Source organism: Ornithodoros turicata, unplaced genomic scaffold (genome assembly GCF_037126465.1).
Source record: "Ornithodoros turicata isolate Travis unplaced genomic scaffold, ASM3712646v1 ctg00000945.1, whole genome shotgun sequence".
NCBI lineage: Eukaryota > Metazoa > Arthropoda > Arachnida > Ixodida > Argasidae > Ornithodoros > Ornithodoros turicata.
This window is the reverse complement of record NW_026999421.1, coordinates 452920-462242: the sequence shown is the minus strand read 5'-3', so window position 1 is coordinate 462242 and position 9323 is coordinate 452920. Positions and strand designations below refer to the sequence as shown.

The following is a 9323-nucleotide window of genomic DNA, read 5'->3' as shown; positions in this document are numbered from 1 at the left end:
GTGTGGGTCAGTTCATGTAGAATATGCACCCGTTGAGACTGGCCAAGGTTAGGTCAGGAGAGCCTTTTACGTATTTCACACGTTGGGGAGTGGGTCAGTTCATGTAGAATAGGCACCCGTTGAGACTCACCAAGGTTAGGTCAGGAGAGCCTTTTACGTATTTCACACGTTGGGGAGTGGGTCAGTTCATGTAGAATAGGCACCCGTTGAGACTCACCAAGGTTAGGTCAGGAGAGCCTTTTACGTATTTCACACGTTGGGGAGTGGGTCAGTTCATGTAGAATAGGCACCCGTCGAGACTCACCAAGGTTAGGTCAGGAGAGCCTTTTACGAATTTCACACGTTGGGGAGTGGGTCAGTTCATGTAGAATATGCACCCGTTGAGACTGGCCAAGGTTAGGTCAGGAGAGCCTTTTACGTATTTCACACGTTGGGGAGTGGGTCAGTTCATGTAGAATAGGCACCCGTTGAGACTCACCAAGGTTAGGTCAGGAGAGCCTTTTACGTATTTCACACGTTGGGGAGTGGGTCAGTTCATGTAGAATAGGCACCCGTTGAGACTCACCAAGGTTAGGTCAGGAGAGCCTTTTACGTATTTCACACGTTGGGGAGTGGGTCAGTTCATGTAGAATAGGCACCCGTTGAGACTCACCAAGGTTAGGTCAGGAGAGCCTTTTACGTATTTCACACGTTGGGGAGTGGGTCAGTTCATGTAGAATAGGCACCCGTTGAGACTCACCAAGGTTAGGTCAGGAGAGCCTTTTACGTATTTCACACGTTGGGGAGTGGGTCAGTTCATGTAGAATAGGCACCCGTTGAGACTCACCAAGGTTAGGTCAGGAGAGCCTTTTACGTATTTCACACGTTGGGGAGTGGGTCAGTTGATGTAGAATATGCATCCGTTGAGACTGGCCTAGGTTAGGTCAGGAGAGCCTTTTACGTATTTCACACGTTGGGGAGTGGGTCAGTTCATGTAGAATAGGCACCCGTTGAGACTCACCAAGGTTAGGTCAGGAGAGCCTTTTACGTATTTCACACGTTGGGGAGTGGGTCAGTTCATGTAGAATATGCACCCGTTGAGACTGGCCAAGGTTAGGTCAGGAGAGCCTTTTACGTATTTCACACGTTGGGGAGTGGGTCAGTTCATGTAGAATAGGCACCCGTTGAGACTCACCAAGGTTAGGTCAGGAGAGCCTTTTACGTATTTCACACGTTGGGGAGTGGGTCAGTTCATGTAGAATAGGCACCCGTTGAGACTCACCAAGGTTAGGTCAGGAGAGCCTTTTACGTATTTCACACGTTGGGGAGTGGGTCAGTTCATGTAGAATAGGCACCCGTTGAGACTCACCAAGGTTAGGTCAGGAGAGCCTTTTACGTATTTCACACGTTGGGGAGTGGGTCAGTTCATGTAGAATAGGCACCCGTTGAGACTCACCAAGGTTAGGTCAGGAGAGCCTTTTACGTATTTCACACGTTGGGGAGTGGGTCAGTTCATGTAGAATATGCACCCGTTGAGACTGGCCAAGGTTAGGTCAGGAGAGCCTTTTACGTATTTCACACGTGGGGGAGTGGGTCAGTTCATGTAGAATATGCACCCGTTGAGACTGGCCAAGGTTAGGTCAGGAGAGCCTTTTACGTATTTCACACGTTGGGGAGTGGGTCAGTTCATGTAGAATAGGCACCCGTTGAGACTCACCAAGGTTAGGTCAGGAGAGCCTTTTACGTATTTCACACGTTGGGGAGTGGGTCAGTTCATGTAGAATAGGCACCCGTTGAGACTCACCAAGGTTAGGTCAGGAGAGCCTTTTACGTATTTCACACGTTGGGGAGTGGGTCAGTTCATGTAGAATAGGCACCCGTTGAGACTCACCAAGGTTAGGTCAGGAGAGCCTTTTACGTATTTCACACGTTGGGGAGTGGGTCAGTTCATGTAGAATATGCACCCGTTGAGACTGGCCAAGGTTAGGTCAGGAGAGCCTTTTACGTATTTCACACGTTGGGGGAGTGGGTCAGTTCATGTAGAATATGCACCCGTTGAGACTGGCCAAGGTTAGGTCAGGAGAGCCTTTTACGTATTTCACACGTTGGGGAGTGGGTCAGTTCATGTAGAATAGGCACCCGTTGAGACTCACCAAGGTTAGGTCAGGAGAGCCTTTTACGTATTTCACACGTTGGGGAGTGGGTCAGTTCATGTAGAATAGGCACCCGTTGAGACTCACCAAGGTTAGGTCAGGAGAGCCTTTTACGTATTTCACACGTTGGGGAGTGGGTCAGTTCATGTAGAATAGGCACCCGTTGAGACTCACCAAGGTTAGGTCAGGAGAGCCTTTTACGTATTTCACACGTTGGGGAGTGGGTCAGTTCATGTAGAATAGGCACCCGTTGAGACTCACCAAGGTTAGGTCAGGAGAGCCTTTTACGTATTTCACACGTTGGGGAGTGGGTCAGTTCATGTAGAATAGGCACCCGTTGAGACTCACCAAGGTTAGGTCAGGAGAGCCTTTTACGTATTTCACACGTTGGGGAGTGGGTCAGTTCATGTAGAATAGGCACCCGTTGAGACTCACCAAGGTTAGGTCAGGAGAGCCTTTTACGTATTTCACACGTTGGGGAGTGGGTCAGTTCATGTAGAATAGGCACCCGTCGAGACTCACCAAGGTTAGGTCAGGAGAGCCTTTTACGAATTTCACACGTTGGGGAGTGGGTCAGTTCATGTAGAATATGCACCCGTCGAGACTGGCCAAGGTTAGGTCAGGAGAGCCTTTTACGTATTTCACACGTTGGGGAGTGGGTCAGTTCATGTAGAATAGGCACCCGTTGAGACTCACCAAGGTTAGGTCAGGAGAGCCTTTTACGTATTTCACACGTTGGGGAGTGGGTCAGTTCATGTAGAATAGGCACCCGTTGAGACTCACCAAGGTTAGGTCAGGAGAGCCTTTTACGTATTTCACACGTTGGGGAGTGGGTCAGTTCATGTAGAATAGGCACCCGTTGAGACTCACCAAGGTTAGGTCAGGAGAGCCTTTTACGTATTTCACACGTTGGGGAGTGGGTCAGTTGATGTAGAATATGCATCCGTTGAGACTGGCCAAGGTTAGGTCAGGAGAGCCTTTTACGTATTTCACACGTTGGGGAGTGGGTCAGTTGATGTAGAATATGCATCCGTTGAGACTGGCCAAGGTTAGGTCAGGAGAGCCTTTTACGTATTTCACACGTTGGGGAGTGGGTCAGTTCATGTAGAATAGGCACCCGTTGAGACTCACCAAGGTTAGGTCAGGAGAGCCTTTTACGTATTTCACACGTTGGGGAGTGGGTCAGTTCATGTAGAATAGGCACCCGTTGAGACTCACCAAGGTTAGGTCAGGAGAGCCTTTTACGTATTTCACACGTTGGGGAGTGGGTCAGTTCATGTAGAATATGCACCCGTTGAGACTGGCCAAGGTTAGGTCAGGAGAGCCTTTTACGTATTTCACACGTTGGGGGAGTGGGTCAGTTCATGTAGAATATGCACCCGTTGAGACTGGCCAAGGTTAGGTCAGGAGAGCCTTTTACGTATTTCACACGTTGGGGAGTGGGTCAGTTCATGTAGAATAGGCACCCGTTGAGACTCACCAAGGTTAGGTCAGGAGAGCCTTTTACGTATTTCACACGTTGGGGAGTGGGTCAGTTCATGTAGAATAGGCACCCGTTGAGACTCACCAAGGTTAGGTCAGGAGAGCCTTTTACGTATTTCACACGTTGGGGAGTGGGTCAGTTCATGTAGAATAGGCACCCGTTGAGACTCACCAAGGTTAGGTCAGGAGAGCCTTTTACGTATTTCACACGTTGGGGAGTGGGTCAGTTCATGTAGAATAGGCACCCGTTGAGACTCACCAAGGTTAGGTCAGGAGAGCCTTTTACGTATTTCACACGTTGGGGAGTGGGTCAGTTCATGTAGAATAGGCACCCGTTGAGACTCACCAAGGTTAGGTCAGGAGAGCCTTTTACGTATTTCACACGTTGGGGAGTGGGTCAGTTCATGTAGAATATGCACCCGTTGAGACTGGCCAAGGTTAGGTCAGGAGAGCCTTTTACGTATTTCACACGTTGGGGAGTGGGTCAGTTCATGTAGAATAGGCACCCGTTGAGACTCACCAAGGTTAGGTCAGGAGAGCCTTTTACGTATTTCACACGTTGGGGAGTGGGTCAGTTCATGTAGAATAGGCACCCGTTGAGACTCACCAAGGTTAGGTCAGGAGAGCCTTTTACGTATTTCACACGTTGGGGAGTGGGTCAGTTCATGTAGAATAGGCACCCGTTGAGACTCACCAAGGTTAGGTCAGGAGAGCCTTTTACGTATTTCACACGTTGGGGAGTGGGTCAGTTCACGTAGAATAGGCACCCGTTGAGACTCACCAAGGTTAGGTCAGGAGAGCCTTTTACGTATTTCACACGTTGGGGAGTGGGTCAGTTCATGTAGAATATGCACCCGTTGAGACTGGCCAAGGTTAGGTCAGGAGAGCCTTTTACGTATTTCACACGTGGGGGAGTGGGTCAGTTCATGTAGAATATGCACCCGTTGAGACTGGCCAAGGTTAGGTCAGGAGAGCCTTTTACGTATTTCACACGTTGGGGAGTGGGTCAGTTCATGTAGAATAGGCACCCGTTGAGACTCACCAAGGTTAGGTCAGGAGAGCCTTTTACGTATTTCACACGTTGGGGAGTGGGTCAGTTCATGTAGAATAGGCACCCGTTGAGACTCACCAAGGTTAGGTCAGGAGAGCCTTTTACGTATTTCACACGTTGGGGAGTGGGTCAGTTCATGTAGAATAGGCACCCGTTGAGACTCACCAAGGTTAGGTCAGGAGAGCCTTTTACGTATTTCACACGTTGGGGAGTGGGTCAGTTCATGTAGAATATGCACCCGTTGAGACTGGCCAAGGTTAGGTCAGGAGAGCCTTTTACGTATTTCACACGTTGGGGAGTGGGTCAGTTCATGTAGAATATGCACCCGTTGAGACTGGCCAAGGTTAGGTCAGGAGAGCCTTTTACGTATTTCACACGTTGGGGAGTGGGTCAGTTCATGTAGAATAGGCACCCGTTGAGACTCACCAAGGTTAGGTCAGGAGAGCCTTTTACGTATTTCACACGTTGGGGAGTGGGTCAGTTCATGTAGAATAGGCACCCGTTGAGACTCACCAAGGTTAGGTCAGGAGAGCCTTTTACGTATTTCACACGTTGGGGAGTGGGTCAGTTCATGTAGAATAGGCACCCGTTGAGACTCACCAAGGTTAGGTCAGGAGAGCCTTTTACGTATTTCACACGTTGGGGAGTGGGTCAGTTCATGTAGAATAGGCACCCGTTGAGACTCACCAAGGTTAGGTCAGGAGAGCCTTTTACGTATTTCACACGTTGGGGAGTGGGTCAGTTCATGTAGAATAGGCACCCGTTGAGACTCACCAAGGTTAGGTCAGGAGAGCCTTTTACGTATTTCACACGTTGGGGAGTGGGTCAGTTCATGTAGAATAGGCACCCGTTGAGACTCACCAAGGTTAGGTCAGGAGAGCCTTTTACGTATTTCACACGTTGGGGAGTGGGTCAGTTCATGTAGAATATGCACCCGTTGAGACTGGCCAAGGTTAGGTCAGGAGAGCCTTTTACGTATTTCACACGTTGGGGAGTGGGTCAGTTCATGTAGAATATGCACCCGTTGAGACTGGCCAAGGTTAGGTCAGGAGAGCCTTTTACGTATTTCACACGTTGGGGAGTGGGTCAGTTCATGTAGAATAGGCACCCGTTGAGACTCACCAAGGTTAGGTCAGGAGAGCCTTTTACGTATTTCACACGTTGGGGAGTGGGTCAGTTCATGTAGAATAGGCACCCGTTGAGACTCACCAAGGTTAGGTCAGGAGAGCCTTTTACGTATTTCACACGTTGGGGAGTGGGTCAGTTCATGTAGAATAGGCACCCGTTGAGACTCACCAAGGTTAGGTCAGGAGAGCCTTTTACGTATTTCACACGTTGGGGAGTGGGTCAGTTCATGTAGAATATGCACCCGTTGAGACTGGCCAAGGTTAGGTCAGGAGAGCCTTTTACGTATTTCACACGTTGGGGAGTGGGTCAGTTCATGTAGAATATGCACCCGTTGAGACTGGCCAAGGTTAGGTCAGGAGAGCCTTTTACGTATTTCACACGTTGGGGAGTGGGTCAGTTCATGTAGAGTAGGCACCCGTTGAGACTCACCAAGGTTAGGTCAGGAGAGCCTTTTACGTATTTCACACGTTGGGGAGTGGGTCAGTTCATGTAGAATAGGCACCCGTTGAGACTCACCAAGGTTAGGTCAGGAGAGCCTTTTACGTATTTGTGGCCACGGAAATAAATGTTCCATTTTAAAAAGAGGCGGACGGTGCGGTGTGCTTTTTTCCGCCCCCGGTGAGCTTGTATCCGGGAGCCATTTTAGCTGACCATATGGCTCACGAATATAATAAATAAAGCAGTTGCAAAAGAACAGGAAAGTAAACGGTGAGGTTTTGTCGGGTGAGTGTTTGTCCGGTGATTTTTGTCCGCACCCCAGCTAAAATCGGCTGTCAGTACTTCGCGGTCCCATATTACCTTTGTTGCACTTGAAGGTATTGTGCCAATATTTTATTTGAAGATAGACCATGTGCTGCTCGTGTTTATTACTCGAAAGATATAGTCTTGCAATACGTGAAGATTTGAGATTAGATAAACCATAGAGTGCCGATTTTAGACAGCCGTGTCCCCTACAACACATGTCTGACTGGATATTCTGCGAATTCATGCACCACAACAGTTTCCAGGCTCTGAATCCCCGTCTGGTTCATGGTCATAACCTTGTCATTTTTTTTTATATGCTACGCGCACATGTGGCTGCGAACACGTGCTTGCAGTGGAAGTACGCATCTCCTGTGAGAGGCGCTTTCGGTCTCCAAATAATTTGCGGAAACATCATCTCACACAACCTTGACACTCTAAATGACAGTGAAAGCTGCCTCATTCGCAGCGTGCGTGTCCGGGATTATACGACTGCTACAATGAACACGGGTGTACGTGGGTTCTCTCTGCAGCTTCAATACCGGGAAATGAATGCCACGTGCACGGTGCTTTCTGGCAAAGTCAATTCTCGTCGATGGTTTTTCAGAAATCTCATTAAAAGCTTGCTGGAAGGCTTCAGGAACAGGGTGTTACGAAGGACAAAAGAATCACGTACGCCTGCATGGGGTGTCCTATAAAAGCTATGGCAGTTCCTATAGTCTACACATCTAAAATATCCTCTCTATACAGGTAAGCACTTATTTGAGAGATAACCGGTCCTATACTGCACTAGCATAGTTTTCTGTTAGCAGTGCTGTTCTATGCTTTGGCTATTATGTGGTGTCATGCACTCGAATACGTCTAATTACTTCATAACCATGGCTCCTGGCACGGTTCGGTCTACCGCGTTTGTGAGATAAGACGCCGGTCTGTTGATAATTCCCTCACTTGAAATATCTCGACTCAATGTTAACTTTGAAAAACAAGGGCATGGGAAAAGAGACTCAAGTAGTAGAAGACTTTTCCAGACATCCATTTATCATCACAAAAGCACAACAGCCCCAAAAAGGTAATTGATTACAAGTAACGCAATTACTAGTAACGCGTTACGCACAAGTCTGCGCACAGGTCAAAGTTTTAGAAAACTAACCTTAGATGCGAAACGCGCAACTCAATTTTAAGTTTCGTGCAAACTACACATCGTGGTATCTGATTAAATGAGGTTTTTACCAAAACTGTTTCTGAGGACTTCAAACAAACAAGCTCTTTTATTCTCTTCCCCAGGAAAGTTTCAACGATCTCTCCGTGGACACAATGACGCCTCTACGTTTCGCTGTTGTCTTCGTCCTCCTCTTTGGTAACACTAATATGATCTAATAGGATGTTGTGAACGTTTGATAAACCCAAAAGCTACACCTCGAGAGCCGCTGTCGTTTCCAACAGAAATTTCTTCTACTATAACCAGTAGAAGAAGATGTCCTACGCCTAGTAGAAGAACAGACAGTGTAGGAAACATCGGCGGCTACCGAACTGCATGGGACTTTTGTTTCCATCTTTTGCTCTTAGCGGATCGCTCCAAGATGATTCAGCTTTATTTAGGTGGACAATTATGGCGAACCGAATGAAAAACGCCGTCATACACATTCCCTAACCTTTCCTCTATCTTTTTTTTTGTTTTCTTTTAATATATAACCCGCGCTAAGATAGCAGAAAGCTTTCTTCGCGAAGGCTTTCCTTGTCATTCGACAGCATGTTTAGATGCACGATACTGTCACGCAAACAGGTGCTCAGGACACGTAACAAGCTGTCGAAAGCGCCAGCGCGTGACGCAGCAGCTGACGTGTGGGCTCGAAGAGCAGGGAACTTGAGTGTGTGAGAAACTCAATATTTACCTTTCTTTTTAAGGTGCATTCATCGTGAGTGGAGCTGCACCGGAAGGGCACAAACTTGAACGTAAGGGCTTTTGGAGTGTTTGGAGTTATTAGAGATGTTACCGTAGCCATCATTGTGACGACTTTTTCGTGTCCCTTTGCAGGTCGTGGTGGTGACACTGATCTCTGCGCTTGTATTGATATTACGTGCCCTAGCGGCCATTGCACAGCGATAAGCCAGTGTAAGAAATGCTCCGGGATCGTGGGATGAACAACATCGCTGACCGACAAACCTTAACTACGAAATGATCAATTTGCACGTATTGAGCAACGGACCCGGTATTTTCTTTTCTGAATGATCATAGGTGGCGGGAACTTTTGAGCGAAATAAATGGTACTAAGTAGCAGATATTGAGTACGTTTATTTGTCTTTGGTTTTTGCGTTTTTGGGTTTAACGACTGCATAAACTTGATTTACATCGGATCCCGTGCGCCTGTACAATCGCACGCCGTGCAGAGATAACAACACGTTATACGTACCCTATGCAGTCTGAAAACACAACTTTACTGCGTAACACACTCTCCGTCAATCATTGTGCCAAATGATAGATTTATCGGTTCACACATGAGGAAAGAGTTGGGCCTTTTTCTCGGAATTATCGTATACATCCAGATTGTCACGAGACGCCGTGCGCAAGTCTCGAAAAAGAACAAATCTGGAAACGGGATTATATCATTCTGAATAACGGTGATCCTGAACGCCCTAAGCGATGATGTTATGTCCCCAAAGTGTACCGTGTAGATACCTTACGAACATTTTATCACGCCGGAATAAACGTAGAGGCTTGTGAAAAATTTCTTTATTTTGACTTATTTATTTATTTTTCTAAATAGTTCCAGTCCACCAAGTTGGCGGCG

The 9323-nt window shown here is 47.6% G+C and overlaps 1 long non-coding RNA gene across 1 annotated transcript; it reads left to right on the top strand.

The window, feature by feature from the left end:
• The first annotated feature begins 8367 nt into the window (after window positions 1-8367).
• Window positions 8368-8812, top strand: LOC135375799 (uncharacterized). Its single transcript, XR_010417394.1, has 2 exons — window positions 8368-8487; window positions 8570-8812. It is a non-coding gene; the product is annotated as an uncharacterized LOC135375799 (long non-coding RNA).
• The last annotated feature ends 511 nt before the right edge of the window (window positions 8813-9323 follow it).